We start from the raw sequence: 15116 nt of genomic DNA on the forward strand, positions 1-15116 counted from the left end.
AGAGGTCGATGGATCGAAACCATCCTCTGCTAAGTGCTCTTATCCAGCTTTTTAAATCTCAATTTCTCATACTACCCATTGTCTCTACTTCAACAGAGGGGGGCAGGTGTAGACTTCTGGGCCAACAACCAAAAATCCAAAGGATCTGCACCATTTCTTCTACATTGCCACTTTCTTAGCCTGATTTGGGGATTTTTTTTTTCCTCCTCAAAATTCTTGACTCCTAGCATGTTAGAAAATGGTAAAACCTATGGGTAACCTATACTTTTACAACACCTGGCACCCCGCAAGCTCCACACTCTTCCTTTCCTTACGGCAGAGTGACATCCATACTTAAAAAAAAAAAAAAAAAAAGCTTTAATACAACCGGTTTACCAACATGGGTAAATCACACCTGTGGCGTCTCAAGCACCACAGCCCAGCGGCACAAATGGGGAATTAGCTCAAATGGTAGAGCGATCGCTTCGCATGCGAGAAGTAGCGGGATCGATACCCGCATTCTCCAATAGTTTTGATTGCAGTTCTTCTCAAAACACGGGGCAATTTTCCTCTCGTTGCTTGCTCATGAAACATATTTGCAAGCTTAGGAAACAGGCAGTGGCAAGCTTAGGAGGCAAGCTTAGAAGACAAGCAACAGCAGAGTGGCACAGCGGAAGCGTGCTGGGCCCATAACCCAGAGGTCGATGGATCGAAACCATCCTCTGCTAAGTGCTCTTATCCAGCTTTTTAAATCTCAATTTCTCATACTACCCATTGTCTCTACTTCAACAGAGGGGGGCAGGTGTAGACTTCTGGGCCAACAACCAAAAATCCAAAGGATCTGCACCATTTCTTCTACATTGCCACTTTCTTAGCCTGATTTGGGGATTTTTTTTTTCCTCCTCAAAATTCTTGACTCCTAGCATGTTAGAAAATGGTAAAACCTATGGGTAACCTATACTTTTACAACACCTGGCACCCCGCAAGCTCCACACTCTTCCTTTCCTTACGGCAGAGTGACATCCATACTTAAAAAAAAAAAAAAAAAAAGCTTTAATACAACCGGTTTACCAACATGGGTAAATCACACCTGTGGCGTCTCAAGCACCACAGCCCTGCGGCACAAATGGGGAATTAGCTCAAATGGTAGAGCGCTCGCTTCGCATGCGAGAAGTAGCGGGATCGATACCCGCATTCTCCAATAGTTTTGATTGCAGTTCTTCTCAAAACACGGGACAATTTTCCTCTCGTTGCTTGCTCATGAAACATATTTGCAAGCTTAGGAAACAGGCAGTGGCAAGCTTAGAAGGCAAGCTTAGAAGACAAGCAACAGCAGAGTGGCACAGCGGAAGCGTGCTGGGCCCATAACCCAGAGGTCGATGGATCGAAACCATCCTCTGCTAAGTGCTCTTATCCAGCTTTTTAAATCTCAATTTCTCATACTACCCATTGTCTCTACTTCAACAGAGGGGGGCAGGTGTAGACTTCTGGGCCAACAACCAAAAATCCAAAGGATCTGCACCATTTCTTCTACATTGCCACTTTCTTAGCCTGATTTGGGGATTTTTTTTTTCCTCCTCAAAATTCTTGACTCCTAGCATGTTAGAAAATGGTAAAACCTATGGGTAACCTATACTTTTACAACACCTGGCACCCCGCAAGCTCCACACTCTTCCTTTCCTTACGGCAGAGTGACATCCATACTTAAAAAAAAAAAAAAAAAAAGCTTTAATACAACCGGTTTACCAACATGGGTAAATCACACCTGTGGCGTCTCAAGCACCACAGCCCAGCGGCACAAATGGGGAATTAGCTCAAATGGTAGAGCGCTCGCTTCGCATGCGAGAAGTAGCGGGATCGATACCCGCATTCTCCAATAGTTTTGATTGCAGTTCTTCTCAAAACACGGGACAATTTTCCTCTCGTTGCTTGCTCATGAAACATATTTGCAAGCTTAGGAAACAGGCAGTGGCAAGCTTAGGAGGCAAGCTTAGAAGACAAGCAACAGCAGAGTGGCGCAGCGGAACCGTGCTGGGCCCATAACCCAGAGGTCGATGGATCGAAACCATCCTCTGCTAAGTGCTCTTATCCAGCTTTTTAAATCTCAATTTCTCATACTACCCATTGTCTCTACTTCAACAGAGGGGGGCAGGTGTAGACCTCTGGGCCAACAACCAAAAAAGCCAAAGGATCTGCACCATTTCTTCTACATTGCCACTTTCTTAGCCTGATTTGGGGATTTTTTTTTTCCTCCTCAAAATTCTTAACTCCTAGCATGTTAGAAAATGGTAAAACCTATGGGTAACCTATACTTTTACAACACCTGGCACCCCGCAAGCTCCACACTCTTCCTTTCCTTACGGCAGAGTGACATCCATACTTAAAAAAAAAAAAAAAAAAGCTTTAATACAACCGGTTTACCAACATGGGTAAATCACACCTGTAGTGTCTCAAGCACCACAGCCCAGCGGCACAAATGGGGAATTAGCTCAAATGGTAGAGCGCTCGCTTTGCATGCGAGAAGTAGCGGGATCGATGCCCGCATTCTCCAATAGTTTTGATTGCAGATCTTCTCAAAACACGGGACATTTTTCCTCTCGTTGCTTGCTCATGAAACATATTTGCAAGCTTAGGAAACAGGCAGTGGCAAGCTTAGAAGGCAAGCAACAGCAGAGTGGCGCAGCGGAAGCGTGCTGGGCCCATAACCCAGAGGTCGATGGATCGAAACCATCCTCTGCTAAGTGCTCTTATCCAGCTTTTTAAATCTCAATTTCTCATACTACCCATTGTCTCTACTTCAACAGAGGGGGGCAGGTGTAGACCTCTGGGCCAACAACCAAAAAAGCCAAAGGATCTGCACCATTTCTTCTACATTGCCACTTTCTTAGCCTGATTTGGGGATTTTTTTTTTCCTCCTCACAATTCTTGACTCCTAGCATGTTAGAAAATGGTAAAACCTATGGGTAACCTATACTTTTACAACACCTGTCACCCCGCAAGCTCCACACTCTTCCTTTCCTTACGGCAGAGTGACATCCATACTTAAAAAAAAAAAAAAAAAAGCTTTAATACAACCGGTTTACCAACATGGGTAAATCACACCTGTAGTGTCTCAAGCACCACAGCCCAGCGGCACAAATGGGGAATTAGCTCAAATGGTAGAGCGCTCGCTTTGCATGCGAGAAGTAGCGGGATCGATGCCCGCATTCTCCAATAGTTTTGATTGCAGATCTTCTCAAAACACGGGACATTTTTCCTCTCGTTGCTTGCTCATGAAACATATTTGCAAGCTTAGGAAACAGGCAGTGGCAAGCTTAGAAGGCAAGCAACAGCAGAGTGGCGCAGCGGAAGCGTGCTGGGCCCATAACCCAGAGGTCGATGGATCGAAACCATCCTCTGCTAAGTGCTCTTATCCAGCTTTTTAAATCTCAATTTCTCATACTACCCATTGTCTCTACTTCAACAGAGGGGGGCAGGTGTAGACCTCTGGGCCAACAACCAAAAAAGCCAAAGGATCTGCACCATTTCTTCTACATTGCCACTTTCTTAGCCTGATTTGGGGATTTTTTTTTTCCTCCTCACAATTCTTGACTCCTAGCATGTTAGAAAATGGTAAAACCTATGGGTAACCTATACTTTTACAACACCTGTCACCCCGCAAGCTCCACACTCTTCCTTTCCTTACGGCAGAGTGACATCCATACTTAAAAAAAAAAAAAAAAAAGCTTTAATACAACCGGTTTACCAACATGGGTAAATCACACCTGTAGTGTCTCAAGCACCACAGCCCAGCGGCACAAATGGGGAATTAGCTCAAATGGTAGAGCGCTCGCTTTGCATGCGAGAAGTAGCGGGATCGATGCCCGCATTCTCCAATAGTTTTGATTGCAGATCTTCTCAAAACACGGGACATTTTTCCTCTCGTTGCTTGCTCATGAAACATATTTGCAAGCTTATCAAACAGGCAGTGGCAAGCTTAGAAGGCAAGCAACAGCAGAGTGGCGCAGCGGAAGCGTGCTGGGCCCATAACCCAGAGGTCGATGGATCGAAACCATCCTCTGCTAAGTGCTCTTATCCAGCTTTTTAAATCTCAATTTCTCATACTACCCATTGTCTCTACTTCAACAGAGGGGGGCAGGTGTAGACCTCTGGGCCAACAACCAAAAAAGCCAAAGGATCTGCACCATTTCTTCTACATTGCCACTTTCTTAGCCTGATTTGGGGATTTTTTTTTTCCTCCTCACAATTCTTGACTCCTAGCATGTTAGAAAATGGTAAAACCTATGGGTAACCTATACTTTTACAACACCTGGCACCCCGCAAGCTCCACACTCTTCCTTTCCTTACGGCAGAGTGACATCCATACTTAAAAAAAAAAAAAAAAAAGCTTTAATACAACCGGTTTACCAACATGTGTAAATCACACCTGTAGTGTCTCAAGCACCACAGCCCAGCGGCACAAATGGGGAATTAGCTCAAATGGTAGAGCGCTCGCTTCGCATGCGAGAAGTAGCGGGATCGATGCCCGCATTCTCCAATAGTTTTGATTGCAGATCTTCTCAAAACACGGGACATTTTTCCTCTCGTTGCTTGCTCATGAAACATATTTGCAAGCTTAGCAAACAGGCAGTGGCAAGCTTAGAAGGCAAGCTTAGAAGGCAAGCTTAGAAGGCAAGCAACAGCAGAGTGGCGCAGCGGAAGCGTGCTGGGCCCATAACCCAGAGGTCGATGGATCGAAACCATCCTCTGCTAAGTGCTCTTATCCAGCTTTTTAAATCTCAATTTCTCATACTACCCATTGTCTCTACTTCAACAGAGGGGGGCAGGTGTAGACCTCTGGGCCAACAACCAAAAAAGCCAAAGGATCTGCACCATTTCTTCTACATTGCCACTTTCTTAGCCTGATTTGGGGATTTTTTTTTTCCTCCTCACAATTCTTGACTCCTAGCATGTTAGAAAATGGTAAAACCTATGGGTAACCTATACTTTTACAACACCTGTCACCCCGCAAGCTCCACACTCTTCCTTTCCTTACGGCAGAGTGACATCCATACTTAAAAAAAAAAAAAAAAAAGCTTTAATACAACCGGTTTACCAACATGGGTAAATCACACCTGTAGTGTCTCAAGCACCACAGCCCAGCGGCACAAATGGGGAATTAGCTCAAATGGTAGAGCGCTCGCTTTGCATGCGAGAAGTAGCGGGATCGATGCCCGCATTCTCCAATAGTTTTGATTGCAGATCTTCTCAAAACACGGGACATTTTTCCTCTCGTTGCTTGCTCATGAAACATATTTGCAAGCTTAGGAAACAGGCAGTGGCAAGCTTAGAAGGCAAGCAACAGCAGAGTGGCGCAGCGGAAGCGTGCTGGGCCCATAACCCAGAGGTCGATGGATCGAAACCATCCTCTGCTAAGTGCTCTTATCCAGCTTTTTAAATCTCAATTTCTCATACTACCCATTGTCTCTACTTCAACAGAGGGGGGCAGGTGTAGACTTCTGGGCCAACAACCAAAAAAGCCAAAGGATCTGCACCATTTCTTCTACATTGCCACTTTCTTAGCCTGATTTGGGGATTTTTTTTTTCCTCCTCACAATTCTTGACTCCTAGCATGTTAGAAAATGGTAAAACCTATGGGTAACCTATACTTTTACAACACCTGGCACCCCGCAAGCTCCACACTCTTCCTTTCCTTACGGCAGAGTGACATCCATACTTAAAAAAAAAAAAAAAAAGCTTTAATACAACCGGTTTACCAACATGGGTAAATCACACCTGTAGTGTCTCAAGCACCACAGCCCAGCGGCACAAATGGGGAATTAGCTCAAATGGTAGAGCGCTCGCTTTGCATGCGAGAAGTAGCGGGATCGATGCCCGCATTCTCCAATAGTTTTGATTGCAGATCTTCTCAAAACACGGGACATTTTTCCTCTCGTTGCTTGCTCATGAAACATATTTGCAAGCTTATCAAACAGGCAGTGGCAAGCTTAGAAGGCAAGCAACAGCAGAGTGGCGCAGCGGAAGCGTGCTGGGCCCATAACCCAGAGGTCGATGGATCGAAACCATCCTCTGCTAAGTGCTCTTATCCAGCTTTTTAAATCTCAATTTCTCATACTACCCATTGTCTCTACTTCAACAGAGGGGGGCAGGTGTAGACCTCTGGGCCAACAACCAAAAAAGCCAAAGGATCTGCACCATTTCTTCTACATTGCCACTTTCTTAGCCTGATTTGGGGATTTTTTTTTTCCTCCTCACAATTCTTGACTCCTAGCATGTTAGAAAATGGTAAAACCTATGGGTAACCTATACTTTTACAACACCTGGCACCCCGCAAGCTCCACACTCTTCCTTTCCTTACGGCAGAGTGACATCCATACTTAAAAAAAAAAAAAAAAAAGCTTTAATACAACCGGTTTACCAACATGTGTAAATCACACCTGTAGTGTCTCAAGCACCACAGCCCAGCGGCACAAATGGGGAATTAGCTCAAATGGTAGAGCGCTCGCTTCGCATGCGAGAAGTAGCGGGATCGATGCCCGCATTCTCCAATAGTTTTGATTGCAGATCTTCTCAAAACACGGGACATTTTTCCTCTCGTTGCTTGCTCATGAAACATATTTGCAAGCTTAGCAAACAGGCAGTGGCAAGCTTAGAAGGCAAGCTTAGAAGGCAAGCTTAGAAGGCAAGCAACAGCAGAGTGGCGCAGCGGAAGCGTGCTGGGCCCATAACCCAGAGGTCGATGGATCGAAACCATCCTCTGCTAAGTGCTCTTATCCAGCTTTTTAAATCTCAATTTCTCATACTACCCATTGTCTCTACTTCAACAGAGGGGGGCAGGTGTAGACCTCTGGGCCAACAACCAAAAAAGCCAAAGGATCTGCACCATTTCTTCTACATTGCCACTTTCTTAGCCTGATTTGGGGATTTTTTTTTTCCTCCTCACAATTCTTGACTCCTAGCATGTTAGAAAATGGTAAAACCTATGGGTAACCTATACTTTTACAACACCTGTCACCCCGCAAGCTCCACACTCTTCCTTTCCTTACGGCAGAGTGACATCCATACTTAAAAAAAAAAAAAAAAAAGCTTTAATACAACCGGTTTACCAACATGGGTAAATCACACCTGTAGTGTCTCAAGCACCACAGCCCAGCGGCACAAATGGGGAATTAGCTCAAATGGTAGAGCGCTCGCTTTGCATGCGAGAAGTAGCGGGATCGATGCCCGCATTCTCCAATAGTTTTGATTGCAGATCTTCTCAAAACACGGGACATTTTTCCTCTCGTTGCTTGCTCATGAAACATATTTGCAAGCTTAGGAAACAGGCAGTGGCAAGCTTAGAAGGCAAGCAACAGCAGAGTGGCGCAGCGGAAGCGTGCTGGGCCCATAACCCAGAGGTCGATGGATCGAAACCATCCTCTGCTAAGTGCTCTTATCCAGCTTTTTAAATCTCAATTTCTCATACTACCCATTGTCTCTACTTCAACAGAGGGGGGCAGGTGTAGACTTCTGGGCCAACAACCAAAAAAGCCAAAGGATCTGCACCATTTCTTCTACATTGCCACTTTCTTAGCCTGATTTGGGGATTTTTTTTTTCCTCCTCACAATTCTTGACTCCTAGCATGTTAGAAAATGGTAAAACCTATGGGTAACCTATACTTTTACAACACCTGGCACCCCGCAAGCTCCACACTCTTCCTTTCCTTACGGCAGAGTGACATCCATACTTAAAAAAAAAAAAAAAAAAGCTTTAATACAACCGGTTTACCAACATGGGTAAATCACACCTGTAGTGTCTCAAGCACCACAGCCCAGCGGCACAAATGGGGAATTAGCTCAAATGGTAGAGCGCTCGCTTCGCATGCGAGAAGTAGCGGGATCGATGCCCGCATTCTCCAATAGTTTTGATTGCAGATCTTCTCAAAACACGGGACATTTTTCCTCTCGTTGCTTGCTCATGAAACATATTTGCAAGCTTATCAAACAGGCAGTGGCAAGCTTAGAAGGCAAGCAACAGCAGAGTGGCGCAGCGGAAGCGTGCTGGGCCCATAACCCAGAGGTCGATGGATCGAAACCATCCTCTGCTAAGTGCTCTTATCCAGCTTTTTAAATCTCAATTTCTCATACTACCCATTGTCTCTACTTCAACAGAGGGGGGCAGGTGTAGACTTCTGGGCCAACAACCAAAAAAGCCAAAGGATCTGCACCATTTCTTCTACATTGCCACTTTCTTAGCCTGATTTGGGGATTTTTTTTTTCCTCCTCACAATTCTTGACTCCTAGCATGTTAGAAAATGGTAAAACCTATGGGTAACCTATACTTTTACAACACCTGGCACCCCGCAAGCTCCACACTCTTCCTTTCCTTACGGCAGAGTGACATCCATACTTAAAAAAAAAAAAAAAAAAAAAGCTTTAATACAACCGGTTTACCAACATGGGTAAATCACACCTGTAGTGTCTCAAGCACCACAGCCCAGCGGCACAAATGGGGAATTAGCTCAAATGGTAGAGCGCTCGCTTTGCATGCGAGAAGTAGCGGGATCGATGCCCGCATTCTCCAATAGTTTTGATTGCAGATCTTCTCAAAACACGGGACATTTTTCCTCTCGTTGCTTGCTCATGAAACATATTTGCAAGCTTAGGAAACAGGCAGTGGCAAGCTTAGAAGGCAAGCAACAGCAGAGTGGCGCAGCGGAAGCGTGCTGGGCCCATAACCCAGAGGTCGATGGATCGAAACCATCCTCTGCTAAGTGCTCTTATCCAGCTTTTTAAATCTCAATTTCTCATACTACCCATTGTCTCTACTTCAACAGAGGGGGGCAGGTGTAGACCTCTGGGCCAACAACCAAAAAAGCCAAAGGATCTGCACCATTTCTTCTACATTGCCACTTTCTTAGCCTGATTTGGGGATTTTTTTTTTCCTCCTCACAATTCTTGACTCCTAGCATGTTAGAAAATGGTAAAACCTATGGGTAACCTATACTTTTACAACACCTGTCACCCCGCAAGCTCCACACTCTTCCTTTCCTTACGGCAGAGTGACATCCATACTTAAAAAAAAAAAAAAAAAAAGCTTTAATACAACCGGTTTACCAACATGGGTAAATCACACCTGTAGTGTCTCAAGCACCACAGCCCAGCGGCACAAATGGGGAATTAGCTCAAATGGTAGAGCGATCGCTTCGCATGCGAGAAGTAGCGGGATCGATACCCGCATTCTCCAATAGTTTTGATTGCAGTTCTTCTCAAAACACGGGGCAATTTTCCTCTCGTTGCTTGCTCATGAAACATATTTGCAAGCTTAGGAAACAGGCAGTGGCAAGCTTAGGAGGCAAGCTTAGAAGACAAGCAACAGCAGAGTGGCACAGCGGAAGCGTGCTGGGCCCATAACCCAGAGGTCGATGGATCGAAACCATCCTCTGCTAAGTGCTCTTATCCAGCTTTTTAAATCTCAATTTCTCATACTACCCATTGTCTCTACTTCAACAGAGGGGGGCAGGTGTAGACCTCTGGGCCAACAACCAAAAAAGCCAAAGGATCTGCACCATTTCTTCTACATTGCCACTTTCTTAGCCTGATTTGGGGATTTTTTTTTTCCTCCTCAAAATTCTTGACTCCTAGCATGTTAGAAAATGGTAAAACCTATGGGTAACCTATACTTTTACAACACCTGGCACCCCGCAAGCTCCACACTCTTCCTTTCCTTACGGCAGAGTGACATCCATACTTAAAAAAAAAAAAAAAAAAAGCTTTAATACAACCGGTTTACCAACATGGGTAAATCACACCTGTGGCGTCTCAAGCACCACAGCCCTGCGGCACAAATGGGGAATTAGCTCAAATGGTAGAGCGCTCGCTTCGCATGCGAGAAGTAGCGGGATCGATACCCGCATTCTCCAATAGTTTTGATTGCAGTTCTTCTCAAAACACGGGACAATTTTCCTCTCGTTGCTTGCTCATGAAACATATTTGCAAGCTTAGGAAACAGGCAGTGGCAAGCTTAGAAGGCAAGCTTAGAAGACAAGCAACAGCAGAGTGGCACAGCGGAAGCGTGCTGGGCCCATAACCCAGAGGTCGATGGATCGAAACCATCCTCTGCTAAGTGCTCTTATCCAGCTTTTTAAATCTCAATTTCTCATACTACCCATTGTCTCTACTTCAACAGAGGGGGGCAGGTGTAGACTTCTGGGCCAACAACCAAAAATCCAAAGGATCTGCACCATTTCTTCTACATTGCCACTTTCTTAGCCTGATTTGGGGATTTTTTTTTTCCTCCTCAAAATTCTTGACTCCTAGCATGTTAGAAAATGGTAAAACCTATGGGTAACCTATACTTTTACAACACCTGGCACCCCGCAAGCTCCACACTCTTCCTTTCCTTACGGCAGAGTGACATCCATACTTAAAAAAAAAAAAAAAAAAAGCTTTAATACAACCGGTTTACCAACATGGGTAAATCACACCTGTGGCGTCTCAAGCACCACAGCCCTGCGGCACAAATGGGGAATTAGCTCAAATGGTAGAGCGCTCGCTTCGCATGCGAGAAGTAGCGGGATCGATACCCGCATTCTCCAATAGTTTTGATTGCAGTTCTTCTCAAAACACGGGACAATTTTCCTCTCGTTGCTTGCTCATGAAACATATTTGCAAGCTTAGGAAACAGGCAGTGGCAAGCTTAGAAGGCAAGCTTAGAAGACAAGCAACAGCAGAGTGGCACAGCGGAAGCGTGCTGGGCCCATAACCCAGAGGTCGATGGATCGAAACCATCCTCTGCTAAGTGCTCTTATCCAGCTTTTTAAATCTCAATTTCTCATACTACCCATTGTCTCTACTTCAACAGAGGGGGGCAGGTGTAGACTTCTGGGCCAACAACCAAAAATCCAAAGGATCTGCACCATTTCTTCTACATTGCCACTTTCTTAGCCTGATTTGGGGATTTTTTTTTTCCTCCTCAAAATTCTTGACTCCTAGCATGTTAGAAAATGGTAAAACCTATGGGTAACCTATACTTTTACAACACCTGGCACCCCGCAAGCTCCACACTCTTCCTTTCCTTACGGCAGAGTGACATCCATACTTAAAAAAAAAAAAAAAAAAAGCTTTAATACAACCGGTTTACCAACATGGGTAAATCACACCTGTGGCGTCTCAAGCACCACAGCCCAGCGGCACAAATGGGGAATTAGCTCAAATGGTAGAGCGCTCGCTTCGCATGCGAGAAGTAGCGGGATCGATACCCGCATTCTCCAATAGTTTTGATTGCAGTTCTTCTCAAAACACGGGACAATTTTCCTCTCGTTGCTTGCTCATGAAACATATTTGCAAGCTTAGGAAACAGGCAGTGGCAAGCTTAGGAGGCAAGCTTAGAAGACAAGCAACAGCAGAGTGGCGCAGCGGAACCGTGCTGGGCCCATAACCCAGAGGTCGATGGATCGAAACCATCCTCTGCTAAGTGCTCTTATCCAGCTTTTTAAATCTCAATTTCTCATACTACCCATTGTCTCTACTTCAACAGAGGGGGGCAGGTGTAGACCTCTGGGCCAACAACCAAAAAAGCCAAAGGATCTGCACCATTTCTTCTACATTGCCACTTTCTTAGCCTGATTTGGGGATTTTTTTTTTCCTCCTCAAAATTCTTAACTCCTAGCATGTTAGAAAATGGTAAAACCTATGGGTAACCTATACTTTTACAACACCTGGCACCCCGCAAGCTCCACACTCTTCCTTTCCTTACGGCAGAGTGACATCCATACTTAAAAAAAAAAAAAAAAAAGCTTTAATACAACCGGTTTACCAACATGGGTAAATCACACCTGTGGCGTCTCAAGCACCACAGCCCAGCGGCACAAATGGGGAATTAGCTCAAATGGTAGAGCGCTCGCTTCGCATGCGAGAAGTAGCGGGATCGATACCCGCATTCTCCAATAGTTTTGATTGCAGTTCTTCTCAAAACACGGGACAATTTTCCTCTCGTTGCTTGCTCATGAAACATATTTGCAAGCTTAGGAAACAGGCAGTGGCAAGCTTAGAAGGCAAGCTTAGAAGACAAGCAACAGCAGAGTGGCGCAACGGAAGCGTGCTGGGCCCATAACCCAGAGGTCGATGGATCGAAACCATCCTCTGCTAAGTGCTCTTATCCAGCTTTTTAAATCTCAATTTCTCATACTACCCATTGTCTCTACTTCAACAGAGGGGGGCAGGTGTAGACCTCTGGGCCAACAACCAAAAAAGCCAAAGGATCTGCACCATTTCTTCTACATTGCCACTTTCTTAGCCTGATTTGGGGATTTTTTTTTTCCTCCTCAAAATTCTTGACTCCTAGCATGTTAGAAAATGGTAAAACCTATGGGTAACCTATACTTTTACAACACCTGGCACCCCGCAAGCTCCACACTCTTCCTTTCCTTACGGCAGAGTGACATCCATACTTAAAAAAAAAAAAAAAAAAAAGCTTTAATACAACCGGTTTACCAACATGGGTAAATCACACCTGTGGCGTCTCAAGCACCACAGCCCAGCGGCACAAATGGGGAATTAGCTCAAATGGTAGAGCGCTCGCTTCGCATGCGAGAAGTAGCGGGATCGATACCCGCATTCTCCAATAGTTTTGATTGCAGTTCTTCTCAAAACACGGGACAATTTTCCTCTCGTTGCTTGCTCATGAAACATATTTGCAAGCTTAGGAAACAGGCAGTGGCAAGCTTAGGAGGCAAGCTTAGAAGACAAGCAACAGCAGAGTGGCGCAGCGGAAGCGTGCTGGGCCCATAACCCAGAGGTCGATGGATCGAAACCATCCTCTGCTAAGTGCTCTTATCCAGCTTTTTAAATCTCAATTTCTCATACTACCCATTGTCTCTACTTCAACAGAGGGGGGCAGGTGTAGACCTCTGGGCCAACAACCAAAAAAGCCAAAGGATCTGCACCATTTCTTCTACATTGCCACTTTCTTAGCCTGATTTGGGGATTTTTTTTTTCCTCCTCAAAATTCTTGACTCCTAGCATGTTAGAAAATGGTAAAACCTATGGGTAACCTATACTTTTACAACACCTGGCACCCCGCAAGCTCCACACTCTTCCTTTCCTTACGGCAGAGTGACATCCATACTTAAAAAAAAAAAAAAAAAAGCTTTAATACAACCGGTTTACCAACATGGGTAAATCACACCTGTGGCGTCTCAAGCACCACAGCCCAGCGGCACAAATGGGGAATTAGCTCAAATGGTAGAGCGCTCGCTTCGCATGCGAGAAGTAGCGGGATCGATACCCGCATTCTCCAATAGTTTTGATTGCAGTTCTTCTCAAAACACGGGACAATTTTCCTCTCGTTGCTTGCTCATGAAACATATTTGCAAGCTTAGGAAACAGGCAGTGGCAAGCTTAGAAGGCAAGCTTAGAAGACAAGCAACAGCAGAGTGGCACAGCGGAAGCCTGCTGGGCCCATAACCCAGAGGTCGATGGATCGAAACCATCCTCTGCTAAGTGCTCTTATCCAGCTTTTTAAATCTCAATTTCTCATACTACCCATTGTCTCTACTTCAACAGAGGGGGGCAGGTGTAGACCTCTGGGCCAACAACCAAAAAAGCCAAAGGATCTGCACCATTTCTTCTACATTGCCACTTTCTTAGCCTGATTTGGGGATTTTTTTTTTCCTCCTCAAAATTCTTGACTCCTAGCATGTTAGAAAATGGTAAAACTTATGGGTAACCTATACTTTTACAACACCTGGCACCCCGCAAGCTCCACACTCTTCCTTTCCTTACGGCAGAGTGACATCCATACTTAAAAAAAAAAAAAAAAAAAAGCTTTAATACAACCGGTTTACCAACATGGGTAAATCACACCTGTGGCGTCTCAAGCACCACAACCCAGCGGCACAAATGGGGAATTAGCTCAAATGGTGGAGCGCTCGCTTCGCATGCGAGAAGTAGCAGGATCGATACCCGCATTCTCCAATAGTTTTGATTGCAGTTCTTCTCAAAACACGGGACAATTTTCCTCTCGTTGCTTGCTCATGAAACATATTTGCAAGCTTAGGAAACAGGCAGTGGCAAGCTTAGGAGGCAAGCTTAGAAGACAAGCAACAGCAGAGTGGCGCAGCGGAAGCGTGCTGGGCCCATAACCCAGAGGTCGATGGATCGAAACCATCCTCTGCTAAGTGCTCTTATCCAGCTTTTTAAATCTCAATTTCTCATACTACCCATTGTCTCTACTTCAACAGAGGGGGGCAGGTGTAGACTTCTGGGCCAACAACCAAAAATCCAAAGGATCTGCACCATTTCTTCTACATTGCCACTTTCTTAGCCTGATTTGGGGATTTTTTTTTTCCTCCTCAAAATTCTTGACTCCTAGCATGTTAGAAAATGGTAAAACCTATGGGTAACCTATACTTTTACAACACCTGGCACCCGCAAGCTCCACACTCTTCCTTTCCTTACGGCAGAGTGACATCCATACTTAAAAAAAAAAAAAAAAACGCTTTAATACAACTTGTTTACCAACATGGGTAAATCACACCTGTGGCGTCTCAAGCACCACAGCCCAGCGGCACAAATGGGGAATTAGCTCAAATGGTAGAGCGCTCGCTTCGCATGCGAGAAGTAGCGGGATCGATACCCGCATTCTCCAATAGTTTTGATTGCAGTTCTTCTCAAAACACGGGACAATTTTCCTCTCGTTGCTTGCTCATGAAACATATTTGCAAGCTTAGGAAACAGGCAGTGGCAAGCTTAGAAGGCAAGCTTAGAAGACAAGCAACAGCAGAGTGGCACAGCGGAAGCCTGCTGGGCCCATAACCCAGAGGTCGATGGATCGAAACCATCCTCTGCTAAGTGCTCTTATCCAGCTTTTTAAATCTCAATTTCTCATACTACCCATTGTCTCTACTTCAACAGAGGGGGGCAGGTGTAGACTTCTGGGCCAACAACCAAAAATCCAAAGGATCTGCACCATTTCTTCTACATTGCCACTTTCTTAGCCTGATTTGGGGATTTTTTTTTTCCTCCTCAAAATTCTTGACTCCTAGCATGTTAGAAAATGGTAAAACCTATGGGTAACCTATACTTTTACAACACCTGGCACCCCGCAAGCTCCACACTCTTCCTTTCCTTACGGCAGAGTGACATCCATACTTAAA

General features: G+C 45.0%; 9 non-coding genes across 9 annotated transcripts; all 9 read left to right on the plus strand.

Annotated features, from left to right (window-relative positions):
• Positions 1-1107: 1107 nt before the first annotated feature.
• Positions 1108-1180, plus strand: TRNAA-CGC (transfer RNA alanine (anticodon CGC)). The gene has a single exon. It is a non-coding gene; the product is annotated as a tRNA-Ala (tRNA).
• A 602-nt stretch (positions 1181-1782) lies between these two features.
• TRNAA-CGC (transfer RNA alanine (anticodon CGC)) lies at positions 1783-1855 on the plus strand. Its single transcript has one exon. It is a non-coding gene; the product is annotated as a tRNA-Ala (tRNA).
• A 7953-nt stretch (positions 1856-9808) lies between these two features.
• TRNAA-CGC (transfer RNA alanine (anticodon CGC)) lies at positions 9809-9881 on the plus strand. Its single transcript has one exon. It is a non-coding gene; the product is annotated as a tRNA-Ala (tRNA).
• Positions 9882-10483: 602 nt separating this feature from the next.
• TRNAA-CGC (transfer RNA alanine (anticodon CGC)) lies at positions 10484-10556 on the plus strand. Its single transcript has one exon. It is a non-coding gene; the product is annotated as a tRNA-Ala (tRNA).
• A 602-nt stretch (positions 10557-11158) lies between these two features.
• Positions 11159-11231, plus strand: TRNAA-CGC (transfer RNA alanine (anticodon CGC)). The gene has a single exon. It is a non-coding gene; the product is annotated as a tRNA-Ala (tRNA).
• A 602-nt stretch (positions 11232-11833) lies between these two features.
• On the plus strand, positions 11834-11906 carry TRNAA-CGC (transfer RNA alanine (anticodon CGC)). The gene has a single exon. It is a non-coding gene; the product is annotated as a tRNA-Ala (tRNA).
• Positions 11907-12510: 604 nt separating this feature from the next.
• TRNAA-CGC (transfer RNA alanine (anticodon CGC)) lies at positions 12511-12583 on the plus strand. The gene has a single exon. It is a non-coding gene; the product is annotated as a tRNA-Ala (tRNA).
• Positions 12584-13185: 602 nt separating this feature from the next.
• TRNAA-CGC (transfer RNA alanine (anticodon CGC)) lies at positions 13186-13258 on the plus strand. Its single transcript has one exon. It is a non-coding gene; the product is annotated as a tRNA-Ala (tRNA).
• A 1277-nt stretch (positions 13259-14535) lies between these two features.
• TRNAA-CGC (transfer RNA alanine (anticodon CGC)) lies at positions 14536-14608 on the plus strand. The gene has a single exon. It is a non-coding gene; the product is annotated as a tRNA-Ala (tRNA).
• The last annotated feature ends 508 nt before the right edge of the window (positions 14609-15116 follow it).

The sequence above is a fragment of the Rhinoderma darwinii genome, chromosome 4 (genome assembly GCF_050947455.1).
Source record: "Rhinoderma darwinii isolate aRhiDar2 chromosome 4, aRhiDar2.hap1, whole genome shotgun sequence".
In the NCBI taxonomy this organism is placed as follows: domain Eukaryota; kingdom Metazoa; phylum Chordata; class Amphibia; order Anura; family Rhinodermatidae; genus Rhinoderma; species Rhinoderma darwinii.